Source organism: Grus americana, chromosome 8, assembly GCF_028858705.1.
Source record: "Grus americana isolate bGruAme1 chromosome 8, bGruAme1.mat, whole genome shotgun sequence".
In the NCBI taxonomy this organism is placed as follows: domain Eukaryota; kingdom Metazoa; phylum Chordata; class Aves; order Gruiformes; family Gruidae; genus Grus; species Grus americana.
The window spans coordinates 23130271-23144188 of NC_072859.1; the positions used below are offsets into that span (position 1 = coordinate 23130271).

Sequence of the window (13918 nt, forward strand, 5' to 3'; positions counted from 1 at the left end):
CAAATGACTAAATCAGTGTGCTGTGAGGCACAGCTTAAAACTCTAAAGCTGAAAATAAGACATAACCCAAGTTTGAGATAATCCCATTGTTTGAAGATGCTTTGGCCCCTCGCGTTTGAAAGGGGGTGTTTTATTTAAGTAACTTGTTTTTAATTCTGAAGGTAGTAAGTGTTTGCAGTCTGAGCTTGTTTTCTATGAGCATAGCTAATGAATGATGAAATGCTTTTTAATTAAAGACAAAATAACTACACTATACAATTTGTGTAATGATACAACTGGTAAGTTTTGTATCACCATCTTCCCCAAACGACAAAGTCCTTTTTCTGTCACATACATGGATTGTAATCCAGAGCTAATGATATGGGTAGAACTGTTCATGCCTTTGTGAGCCAAGGTTCCTAATGCAGTATTTACATGCATTTTCCTTTAAGCTTTCATCTGCCACTTTGATGAATTACCTAGCAAAAGGCTCTAAGGTGAACTAGCTGCTCCATCATCATGCTTGGGAAAGCAAGATGAAGTGCTAATGAGGTTAAAGGAAATGTAGTCAGCACCAATGTTAACTCACATGGGTTTGAATATCCACATAGCAAGACATTTTCACCTAAACCATCTCTGCTGGTTTCTGGCCTACTGAGCTACAACTTACTTGTTTCTTTTAAAAGTCTGCCAGAGAAATTGTTAGGAAACAAGGGCAACCATCAGTAGAGCTGTGGAAACTTGGGGGGGGTGGGGGGTGTGTGTGTAAGGGAGGGGACATCAACATTTGCTAGATGATAAACATTAACACCCCTCAGAATATCTGTCCCAGACCTTGTTTGAAAACTGTTCCTTCTGGGAAAAACTCTTTAGACTGAAATATTCAGGTATTGCCCAGCTACCTCTTGAATGATGCATGGAGGCTGAGCCTGCATAGCTGCTCCGGGCAAGTAATTTTCACTCATCTCAGATTCTTTCAGTTGAAATCTACAGAACTCGGCACCTGAAAATTGTCGGAGGAAGTCACAGCCAACAGCCACAACGTTCTCATAGCAGCTGTTTATAATGCTTTGACAATATTGAAAGCAGGGATGGGGTGAGGAGAGCTATTGGCTGCAATATCATCTCACTGGGAGGCAGTGGTTGTACCACAAATGTCATCTACTTCAGCAGTAACAATGGAGGCACAAGGCAGTTCTTTGGGATTGATGACCAGCTGGGAAAAGTTGATGGCCTGAGAATAACCAGGGGCCATTAAGCCAGAAGAACATTAACTCCACGCAAAGCTCTCTGTTACAGTAATTACTACAGTGATATTTGTTTAAAAAAAAAAAAAAAAAAGCAAACAAAAAAAAAGCAAACCCATGACATATGAGTTATACTTCAGGTAGGCAATGCAACCCTCACTTCATGAGCCCTGCTTCAAAATGCCCAGAAATGGGGTAGGGTGAGAGGTAGGTGAGTTTTATGACATCTGTATTAGTTACCTTGTAATGCAACATACCATACATGTAAAAGCTGCTGACATTTGATGGTACCCATTGTCAATAAGCAGCCACCATTTCATGTGTGCCTGAGCTACATGTATAGCACCTTGCACAACATGGCAGAGCATGCGGCTACTTCTACAACACAAATCAGTCATATCAACACTCAGGGCACTTAGTGAAGGAATCACGTATCAACCAAATAAATCTCCTGAATTACAGCTCAGTTCCAGTCACCTAAAAATACATATGGGGAGAGGGAGAAAAGAGGTTACAAGACAACAAGCTCAGAGTACTAGAGCCCCAGAAGGCAGCAAAATCAACTGGTGCTTTGCCAGGATAGATGGGCTGTCCCAAGGGAATGAAGGAGCAGGTGAACCCTGCTGCATTGTGGTAAATCCCATAACAGCACCTTAGTGGCCATACCAAGTGAGTGAACCTTGCTTCGCTGGAAGTGTCATGGGCCAAACTGACTCCTGGTAACTTTCACTTACATCCATTATAGCCCAGTAAGTACTGTTGCTATATCCTGTACATCTGATTTGTTTAATACCAACTGAGAGACAAACAGAAACAAAAAACAATACCATGGTTGTTTCTGTATTTTCCAATTTGAGGCAATTTGCTCTGTTATTGACTTTAAAATCTATGTTGTCCAATGATAGAAAAATGTTATTTTCAGATACTTTATTGCTCAAAAAAAAAAAATCAATGGAAAAATGTTATTCCTGATTCAAAATATGTTACTCATAGATATAATTATTTTCTTTGTGATGAAATCAATTTTTTTTTTCTCATAGAAGTCTTGACTTTAAAGCCAAGATTTAATAAACAAGACAATTCCCTCCAGTAAAATCAGGAACAGTGGAAAACACACTTTATCCTATACTGAATACTTAATGACCTACTTTCAAGAGTACTAGGTTCAGATCACTCCATTATCAGTAGTACAAAAGTTTCCCTTTCATAAATAAAAAAAACCAGAGTATTTTTATCTGGGCCACAATGACCTGGCCAGAAAAAAAAAAAAAAAGAAAAAAAAAAATCTTCTGGAGTGAAGAGCAGCTCATTACTGAGATGAGCAGAAAAAGACCACCTGTCAGTTCATGAACACCAGCATTCCTCACAGATACATCTAGAAATATTACAGATGACTTCAAAGTGTATTGGGAGAGAGCAAGAGAGACCAAGAAAGGTTAAAGAATATCCAAATTCCTTTTGGCTGAATGACCTTTAACTAAGCATTTGAGACTGAAAGTGCAAAATATCAGTAAGGTACTTGACAGCGAAGTTTTTCTCTTGCACTGCAGCACCTTTACGGCATTTTGTTAGCTAGCAGCAGCATGCTTGTCTTCTGTCTGATCTGGAATGAAAAGCTATAGGGCTTCTTCACTCTATATTAACTACCTGAAGTGTGTTACTGAACCAACAACCTCCTCTGCAAGAACTCCCAAACTGACCGCTAAAGTAAAAGCAGTGGTAGAAATAAGACTGATGTACAGGAAAGCAAAACTGCTTCCATTTTCAATTGAATTAATTCAGTATAGGGCTATATTGATGGTTGAAAAAGCACACATAAACAGTGCAAGAGACAGTCTTACTGGTTCAGGAGAAAGTAAGCTTATTCCAGAGTAGTCTAGCTTTCTCTTTTTTGTTATAATGCAGATAATTTAATTGGTAGGAGTTTCATGTTTCCCCTACCTAGTGCCCATTGTGCCCAGCCTAAGCACAACAGCTAGCTTGTGACACTCACTGTATGTTACCTCAGTATTTGCATTTTATGTTCCTTGCTTTGTGCACAGAATTTAACCAGCATTTCATATGCTGATGTTAATGAACCCCATGTTTACCCCATGTTCAATGTAATTTATTTCTTATGGCTTGTTCTTGATTGGTGGGTCATCAGCCACTGGCAACAATACTAATTAATGCATTGCCAGCAATACCATATTTTGTCCTGGCAGCTTCAGTTCTAACTTTTTACTTTCTTGTAGCTTTGAGGTTTCTCACAAGCTGCTGGCTTGGGACCACTGGTCCACTAGGCTGGCTGCGCCTTCCCAGTTCTCCTGTCCCAGAGGCTTTAAGGACAATCCCGCTGTCACGACGGGCATCCCTAGCTCCGCAGGAGCTCCAGGCATCCCCAGCCCATTGCTGGCATGTCACAAATGGCTGCTCCAGCTCCTGTGAGCCCCTGTCACTCAGCACTGTTCCACATACAAAGCTTCTCTTGCCACTGCATCTGTCCCTCATGAACAAGCTATACATATTGTTTCTATCGGTGTGCCTCTTTCCTTAATATTTTCCCTAGAAGACTGACGACTGTAAGGCCAAATCTGCTTTTCTTTGAGAAATTCCCAGCAATCACCTTAAAGTAGAATAGAAACCCTGAAGCTTCACATTTGCGAAGCGTAAGGCAATGCAGCAAGCTGTGGGGCTCAAGCTGTCTCGTTAGTGAAGTACAGCTGTGCACTTCAGAAGTGATTTCCACAATGCAAGTACTCTGGGAGGCGTGATCCTGTGAAAATAATGTAAGTGCCCTGATAATTTTTGCTTTGTAATATATTCATGTTGGAACAGTGCTTTCATAATAATATGAAAAGAACCAAAAATGAAAAAAACATACAAGCACAAAGAGTATCGCCTTGGTATTTTTCAAGTCCAATCTACCTGACACGCTATGAAATCACGCTGTCAAACTAGTCTTCTCTGGACAGTAAAAATCATTCAGATGCATATTGGGATATTTTAGGGAACACTTCTGTGTATAAAAAGCTGGAACAAAAAAGCACACTTAAAGCATGAAGAGAGTTTTGAACTTCAACCAACGTCAACTTGCTATGGTACACGCCCTTGTCAAGTCTCTGGGAGTTTTGATTTTTGTGGTGCCAAGTTCTGATCTAAGAGATGATTTTGCTTTGACCATGACATTTTCACACATATGTTTGGATAGGGAGTGTAGCTTAATTTCTACACTCTGCATGCCAGCTCAGACTTTCCCCTCAAGTTCCATCAATTTACATTCTTTAACCCTTATGCTAGCAGGTACAGAGCTCTTAAAGAGGGGGGGGAAATCCTCTGAACAAATACATTTATAATTTTTGTTGAACTAGACTTTTGGAACATTAGAGAATCTGCCATGAAAACAAACTGCATTATCCACTGAACTAAAAGCACTGATTGCCTCGAAAACTGTAACCCGGTAACTGATATCGCACAAGTAAACAGAAAGGGTTAGGAGATACCACTTGCCCAACATTGTTAATCCTTATGCAAATCCAAATAACAAGCCTTTGCAGCAAAACTTTGCAATTCAAAAAAGGTCTGGCAAGTCTGTTTATAAAGATAAATGCATGTCTGTTTAAAAAGATAAAAGATAAAACAAATTATTTTCTTATTACTTCTCTTTGTTTCTTGGGCTGTGGAGCTTGAATATGCAAATGTTGTGGAAACATTAGCATCTTCATTTCCCATTGATTCTTTGGAGTTAATTATATAACTGGACTGTGCCTTCAGATATTTCATAAGTAGAAACAGTGAAATAGCCAAACTTCAGCAAATGCATTCATCACACTAGTGATGGCAGATCACAGAACCCTAGGTTTTATTCCTCCAAGGAATAGAACGTTTTTGTTTTCCATGATACTATACTGATGGGGATCTGCAAAACCTGTAGTAAAAATACATAATTCTATTTTCAAAAGGTCCTTGGACATGAGGCTATATTATGAAAAGAAAAATAGAAAAACAAATGCACTCCATAAAGCTTTCACTGGGATAATTTTCTTAGAAAAAGTACCGTTAAGCACATTAGTCAATGAAGAGTCTTCTGCTTGTGTGAAGTGTTTTCCGGCACATTAACTCTTTTTCAGGGGGCTGCCTGCTAGTCAAAGCTTCCATTAGATTAATTAAAATATGGCTCCTCTCACTGGAAAGAAAAGGCGAGTTTGGTTACAGGACATTGACCACCTACAGAAACCGAGCCCTTTCTAGTTACATAAAATACACGCAGAAACAGCACAGGAGACTGAACAACAAGATAACTTTTAGTATCTGGAGTGCATTTCTCTTCTTATTTGGAAGCATGATTACCAGGTGCTGATGTTTTCCCCTAAGCCGCCTGAAGTGAATATAAGGTGCAACCTTGCAAATTGTCAGCACATATAAAGCTAAGATTTAGAGAGTAGTTTCTATCCTGCATCCTATAAATGTGTCCCATGAGGAAGATTAGTATCAATCATAGGCTTATTGGAGAGGGAGATAGGATACAATGATAACCTGAAGCTATCAACTAGAGTAATGGTCTAAGAAGAAAAAGCAATCAGAGAAAGAAAAGAATATCCTCAATGAAAGACAGAACTGGAAAATCAGGCAGGAATGTATCATGTTGATGAACATGAGCTGTTATACAAGAGAGAGAATCATACGAACAATATACAGGCTCTAAAGAAATGGTTATTGCCTAATGTTTATCTTAAAAGAAGTGCAAATAGACATCCATATTACATCAAACTGCTTTACTTTTGTTCTGCAGCTAAAGTACTTGCACTAAAATGCAATAAAGCCACAAGCGTGGTGTCTTAACTATGCAAATTGTTATCAGTGAAGTGTCAGAAAAACAGGAATTATTTCAACAGTCTACTGAAAAGGTATTGGACAGTTTGTATTTTTGCTTCAGAAAGTTTTCACATCAACTTCTCTCATCTGCTTTGGTTACATTTTGGCAATTCTTTCCAGTTTAAATGCTTCATGGACATATGCCCTCAGCTGCTCTCTCTGCACCTGTCATGGCCATGCAAGATTTTTTTGAGCTTCCAGTTTTACAGGGTCACTTTTTTAATCTAACCTAGCTTTAAAGCTAAGCATCACTGATCCTTAAAGTCTGTGCCCAAGTTTTCAAATTTAAGCACTTGTTTCTTTCTATGACACTATTTATTTGGCTTATCCAAATGCATCTAAACTCTCACTATGACTATTATCGCTACAAGGCAATGATGCGATAGCAATTGCAAGGACACAGGCAAGCATTTCCAATGGCATCTGGTTTTAACATAACGTCAACACAGCATGCGGAGTCCCTAGAACAGGCCAGATGAAATTTAAGACCAAATGTATGAATAGAAAGTTACTGACCCCATGGAGAATTTTCTCTAAAATATATTTTGTCTTGAGTTTCTCTATCAAGTTGAAGTAGACTGAAATAAAAAATAAGGCTCCTCATTCCTTTCAAAGATCTTTGTTCAAAAAGGTCTGTGTTTCAAAAACTGTCAAAAATGTTCAGCCTCACGGTGTTCTCTAAGGCCTTTTGATTTTCATGTGGCTAGCTCCATGTAATCTTCATCAGCTTATTTTATATTAACCCAGACTGCTCTGTACACTCTTACTTCTGTCCCTCTGAGTTAAAAGCACATCAGAAATTAGGGAATGAAAGCAGATTAAAAAAAATGAGTTTAAAATGTTTTTCTGAGGATGCACCAGGTTCAAAAATACACAAAGTTGTACCACCTCTACAGCAGGATCCCAAGGTAGCCTCCATAATCACTGGCATACTGATACTAAAGACAGATAGATGCGGGAATCAGGTACTGGCAGCAAAATTGGTCAAAACATTCATTTCATTCAATAGGTACAAGATGTAGAAAGTCACTGGGAATTCCGCCCATGCACATAGGTACAGAAGAAAAAGGGAGTGTGTTTTGGGCTAAAATATTAGTATGTTCAGTTTTGGACTAAAACCAGATGAAAAGAAAACATTTTGAAGACAGATGTTTAAAAATCTGTATCTATATCTGCAACTATGCATCACTATAATTTTAACTAGTTTTTGGACTACAACTAAATTTGAAAAATAATCCTTTGATTTCAGGGGAGGGGGGTTTAAAGGGTCTCAAGCATTCCAAACTTATCTCTCCAATTGTTTACTATTATCACAGGATCAGAAGAAAAAAAATAAACAAATGAACACATTTATCCAATCAGGATGTTTGTATCGAGTCTATTTGTCAGTGCGCAGGTTAATATGAAATTAAACACTCAGTGGATGGAAACATTTAGCACTGAAATGCACCTACTACCGAGGGTTAATTAGACAATCAAGTTCAAGAGATGGCACTCTGTCTGCCAACATGGCATTGTTTCTCCAAAGAGATGCTCTTGAATTTATAGCAGAACACCAAAAACTGTCTTCTATATAAGTTAGGGGTAAATAAGTTTGGGTGAAAAGGGTGGTGTTACCTGGAATCTCTGGAGGAACCAGAGACAAAAGCTGGCTGGAGAGAAAGGTCTCTCTCAGAGGAAGGTACCCTGAGCTGCAGGGCAAATGAGAAGAGGGAGTCCTTGAAAAACTGAGCCAAGAAAGAGCTGATAGCAAGTCAGCTAATTACAGGGGGAGAGAGGCTGACCTTGCTAGAAGTGAGTTAAGTCTATTTCCGTATCTATTTCACAGACATTCATAACTGCGCCATCTCTCGTGGCTGGGGCACATAAATGCTTTTATTTATGTTTTACTGTCAACTGATTTGAGTGAAGTATGATTCCCAGGCACTTGGTTAACACTCTTCAGTAATATTCTTTGCTTAAAGAGGTAGCTTATCTGTAACAGGGGAAATGATGTAACTGAAATCCACAGTTACTCAATGCATTTGGTCAAGGAATTTGAAGTGTAGAAGGGTATGCCACAGAGAGGATGCAAGAGATTTCTTTAAGAACAGATACCACAGAAATCAGGAAAAAAGAAAATCATCTTTTAGTGAGCAGCAGCAGAAATGAAACCTTCCTGCAGAGAGGTGAAATTCAGAGTACCAGAGTCCCAGGAGATTTGTGGGTGCTTTACACACTTTATCTGCTTTTTATTTTACATTACTAGTCCTAAATTGTACTCCTTGCATGTGATGTGTGTGTCATTTGAAGTGCATTTTACCTGGTAGTGACATTAAACAATTCCTGCTCACTTCTTCCTGGGTTGCAGGGGGAGTATATTTCACTGGATCATTCCTTGGACGCATTTCACAATGGGAATAGGAGGCAAAGAAAAGTAAAAACAAGGCAGAAAAAAGAAAAAGATGGGTAGATGGCATTGTTTTCTTTAGTGACACTGAATGTACCTAAAATTCATGCCAAAATGCTACGAGAAGATGGGTGATGGTGGTGGTGGTCATGGAAGAATGAAAAGGAGAATATGGCAGCATGACCAAGAAGTACTAGGTTACAGAGGTTTTTCAAAGTATCTCTTAATCTTTCATTGTTTCAAATCACCACTACTGAATGCCTTGACATCTAACTGATACTGGCCAGCAGGAAATTTTAAATTCTGTAACCAACACTTGCTTTCAGGTCTCTGTACCACGCCTGGCTGCAGCCCAGGATTTTTTTTTTTCATGTGAATGAACTTCTGTCAAACATTTTCTTTAGAGCAATAGGCATACTCTAAAATAGTTTTTCTGCACTGGACATGTAGGCCATCTTTCCAGCTTTACTGCCCCAAATAATGCCCACCCACCTAAACACCATTTGTGACAAACCTAGACCTCTCTAGAGCCACAATTTCAACTCTCAAGAGAGACAGCAGGGTATTTTCTTCTTGTAGGGGAGAAACACCAAAGTGTTGATAGTTTTTTGTATGGGAATCTTTCAGCAGAGAATTAAAAACAAGGAAGACCAGCTACTCATCAGGTGTAACTGCTTCACTCTACTGATCAAAGATGTGACCGGGTGGTTCGTCCTGTCTTCACTGCATGGTTCTTGGGTTGCCCTCAGGGGCTGCTTCACCCTGCAGCAGAATGGGCCAGGAGACTGCCTGCAGCTGCCCAAACCCCACTGCCTGCTTGGCAGGGCGATGCAGTACCAGCCTTTCTACTGCCCACGTGCCCACATGTATCTGTGGTACTTGGGAGCTGCCTGATGTTTCACACTCTTGGCACACCCTTCAAGCCCAGCAGTCGTGTCCACCTTATTGCACGCACCCTGTGCAGGTGTAACACCTGAGCCCCACAGCATGCAGCATCCCCAGCAGGGCTCTGCGCAGTGTCCCCGCACCTGCACCGTCCTCTCCAATCCCCCGCCGTGCAGCCCCACTGGCTTTCAGGCTGATCTCACAGAGCTGGCATGCTGTGACAAATACATCTGCAGAAGACAGGGCATGGCAGAAGGGACACAGTGTGGAGAGGCAAACACGGTGACAATCTGCCAGGAGATGGCATGAGAGCATAATCCTGACTCAGCCTGCCAGGTCACAGGCTCAGTGAGACCACAAGGGTCCACACCGCTCTCAAGGGAGAGCCCTTGAGGACAGCTGGCACCCTGACATCCTAAAACCCAGTGTGAACGAAGTGGGAATTTCACCTTGAGCATGGCAGAGCGTCTGCACTGTGTCAGGCCTGCCTACTTCCCAGATTTGCACATCCAAGGAGAAATCAACACATCCTCCCAGGAGAAACTGTTGCTCCTGTTAGCGTAGTAGAGCCGGGAGGAGCCTCCGTCCTGGAAATCCACATTTAAAGAAATGAGCAGCCAAACTCCACTGAGGTGTCAGCGTTTAATTACAGCTGGAGTGTGGTTCAGATCTTTCCCTTTCTGTCATGTGTTCTGCTTCCCAAAACACAAAAAACTGCAACAGTGCAGGATTTCTACTGCTGAAAATAATAATCATACTACAGCCCTACTATTATAATTAAACAGAAATTAATTACATTCTATAGAAGGGGACAGGTTCTGAAGGCTTAGCTGGTTTCCTTTTTAATTATTGTATAACATTGTGAACACAGCAAAAATCTTCTTTTTAACATGCTAAACGCACTGGGGGTTTTGTTTGCTTTAACAGACTGCAATGGATGCTCCATTTGCATTTAATTAAAAAAAAGTTATTAAAATAGTTTATTTTGGTTCAATGTGTATTTGTTTAGCATGTGGATGGTTTCACATAAAAAATGAGATTTTTTTTTCAATCAGTATTGAGCAATAGACATCTGGGAGAGCAAATAAAAAGAACAGATCAATATATTTTGAAAAGAAAGCTTGTTAATGCAAAAACATTTAGTCCTGTCACAACTAGATTATTTTCGAATATTCACTGTTTCCAAAGGAATCAATCCCTATCCCAAAAGGTAAATAGTAAGTTACCTTTTTTGACAGGAATGAAATAACACAACCTCAGAAACTGGTCTGCATGCAAAAACCTCACACCAAGCATGAACTACCCTCTAGCCAACAGTGACAGGAAGAAACAACTTCTATGAGTAGACAGTACCATCCCTTCCAGCTACGTTTCTAGGGGCATGGCTGGCTGTATGAACGTAGGATGGGTCTGCCGAACCAGGCAGAGCATTTGGGAGAAAGAAAGTCTAATTTCCAGCTCCTGAGCAGCCTTATACAGGAATCAGGCATTTTGGCAGATGCAGAAAAAGAAGTGTAGGCATCCAGTTCACTTGAAATTCAAATGAAGAAACAGTGAGTTGGTTTACATGCTTTCAGGGTTAGACAGCAGCTAAGCAAAGATTTTTTTAAACTGCAATTTTACATTTAGGTTTAGGAGTGGAGCTTTAATTGGGTTAAGTCCTGCTTTAGACACCAAAGCTCTTCACGGGATCTAACTGTGTTCCTGTATTAAATAAAAGTCCTAGGGAATCACTTCTTCATAGCCACATACCTGATTCATCACTCTTTGGAAGGCTACAATAAATCTGTCACAGAAGCCTACTAATTGCTAGTAAATCACCAAAGTTGGAAGTGTCACAAGCATATCCAAAAAGAGTAAAAGTGAAGAGCCTAACATTCAAAGAGCTCTGGGGTGAAATTCTGTCACTTTACAGATGAACCTGTAATCTATGTGAAAATAAATGATGTATAATGATTACTAAATTTGAAATCAAATCTTCACATGGGGACAATTCAATAAGGTTAGGTGATTATAGGACTATGCAGCAGCATCAATTATGGAGCCAGAAATAGTCTCACGTCCCTCAGCGGCTACAAAAACTCTGCATTGCTTTATTCACCAACATCAGAGGACATTCACTTTCATCAAATAGTCTGGGGGTTCTTGTTTGGAAGAAAAAAAAGAAAAAACGGAAGGCATGAGCCCAAAAATGACTGGCAATGATCCTAACTTATCATCTGAGCTACCATTTGCTCTGCCAGTTGATGGGAAATGAAGTGTGATCAATTCTAGTCCACTGTACATCGCTCCCATTGACTGACCTGCCAAATCCTTGATTGAATAATTAGTTAAGATATCAATATCTGCCATTTTGCACAATGCTCACAAGACAAAGCCCTAAAGTTTTCATAAAATGGACAATTACCATGTTACCTGTAACTTTAAATTTTCTTTCAAATATATGACTAAGTCTCGATATTGCCAAAATACGGAATAAAAACATAATGGTACATAAGAAGTAGTAAAATCTAGAAGCATGAAATCTAGAGGTCAGTGTAACCCCTGAAGTAATACAACATACATTTTTAATCTTACAGATGGATAATAAGCCATATCAGAAAGGATTAAATCTGTGCTCCTCATTTACATTAGTTCACTTTAAATAGCAACCTGTCTATTTTCCATTCTCAGTATCAGGGAAACAGTGCTAACTCAGGTACTTGGTGGTGACTGACAGCAATGCTGACATTTTAATAGCAGCTACTGTTTAAGAGCACTATCACCATCCTGTGATTCTTAAATAAAGATTTAATCTACTTTTGATGCAGCAAAGCTCTGCAGACCAGGCAATCTGCTGTTAGGGCATGTGAAAAGGTGCGGGTTTCTTTACTCCCATCACCCAGTCCCACACCGGGTGTGTAACAAGCTGTTCCAAAGCCATAAATCAGACTAGGCGAGCACTGCTCGACGTTATACTTCACATTACAGTCCCAAGTCTGACTGCTAGCAAACAGGGACACTACATGTACTTTTCTGTCTCAGACACAAATGGTGTTAACTGCAAATACAAATCAGTTATTCAGTGCAAAAAGTGACACATGACTTGTAAATTGGGCCCCTTCTAAGTACCTTGGCATTTCTATGTTTAGTTCACACACATGGATGTAGCTCCCAAGTATCCAGATGCCATAGCAGTATCTAAAGATATCACTTCTCCCCAAACCATTCTGCTGTGGCTTTGGGTGTGCTCACCACCTTTCCCCTTAATTGTCGTATCTATTCCCCTCTTATTTGCCAATGAAGAGCAAAACCAGAAAGGGAAACGTACAAACTGAAAATGCAAATGCACCATCTAAAGCACAGGAAAGTGCTAGTGGCTTACAAGGCAGACACAGAGAAACCATGTGAAAGAGAAAATATCCTACTCCACATCATGGATGACTAATTTCTTCCCACACTATGTTGTAATAAATCCTAGCCTTTGCTAACACAAGAATAGGAAAGCTCTTACCCAGAGCTAATAAAGACATGCCCTGCTTAGTGCTCACTTTAGTGTGCATAAATGGAACACACTTCTGGTTTGCCAGGTAGTGGCACCTCAGATAATCCAAAGAAAACAGATTCATCTTTCCTTCTGGGCTGACAGCAGGTTAAAAGCATAATGCTGTAGCTTGGTATCCACAAAAGACTTCCTTTGGACATTACTCTAACCCTATCCCAGGTCTTTATTTTTAAATTTGCAGAAAATATCATACCAGTGCAATCCCAGCACTCTCTCTGGCTGATTGTTTTTTCCAACCCTGCGCTCGACAGGTGTGTGTAATAGCTGGGACATGCTGCAGTTTATTTCTATGGCTGCTGCTGTAGTGCAGTAGTTTGCATAACACTTTGAAGTGAATGTTTCTTAAGAGAGGAAATCTGCATTACAGAGACAGTACTCGTATCACAGACAAACTATATATTCAAGTTCAATGCATATCTTTTTATGTCAAATCACCTTTCCTGTGCAACTATCAACGGGATTTTCAAATTAGGGAAGTGACACAAGTTGGACCAATTGCCATCCTGAATTGCTTCAACAGTATTTGCCTACAAAGTATATGTGCAAGCTCCGTGCAGTGTGCCAACTCTTACTATGGAGATGTGAATTACACATATATTTACTATCTGCAGTTGAATATAGTCTGCAGCAATTCGGTTCTGTGCATTTTGCATGTTGAAACAGCTTTCACTCAGATGTTCCGAATGACGCCTTTTAATCCTATTTGAAGACCAGATATCCAACATTATCTTGCAATATTTTACAATGTGTTTGTCCCTCCTGAGTAAAAGACTGGAATGACCAACTCAAGGCCACAAGACAAAACGTTAACACACCATCTTTGTCAGAAATAACCACATATTTCCTGTGTTACCCATGGCACTTTGGGTCTTAGTAGTTGTCAGCTTCTCCTTTTCAAGAACAAAAAATTGTATCTGTGGTTTTCTACAGGGCTTAGCTCTGGTGAGTATTAATTAAGCACTGTGAGTATCATGGTAGAAAACTGCCTCTTTTCTCCCTGCTAGCAAGACTAGTAGCAGG

At 39.9% G+C, this 13918-nt stretch overlaps 2 protein-coding genes across 3 annotated transcripts in view; one reads left to right on the plus strand and one right to left on the minus strand.

Annotated features, from left to right (window-relative positions):
• Window positions 1-13918, plus strand: part of PIGK (phosphatidylinositol glycan anchor biosynthesis class K) — a 237562-nt gene that overhangs the window by 96641 nt on the left and 127003 nt on the right. The gene's annotated exons all lie outside the window — the stretch shown is intronic.
• ST6GALNAC5 (ST6 N-acetylgalactosaminide alpha-2,6-sialyltransferase 5) overlaps window positions 1-13918 on the minus strand; it is a 69857-nt gene that overhangs the window by 15257 nt on the left and 40682 nt on the right. The window lies entirely within an intron of this gene.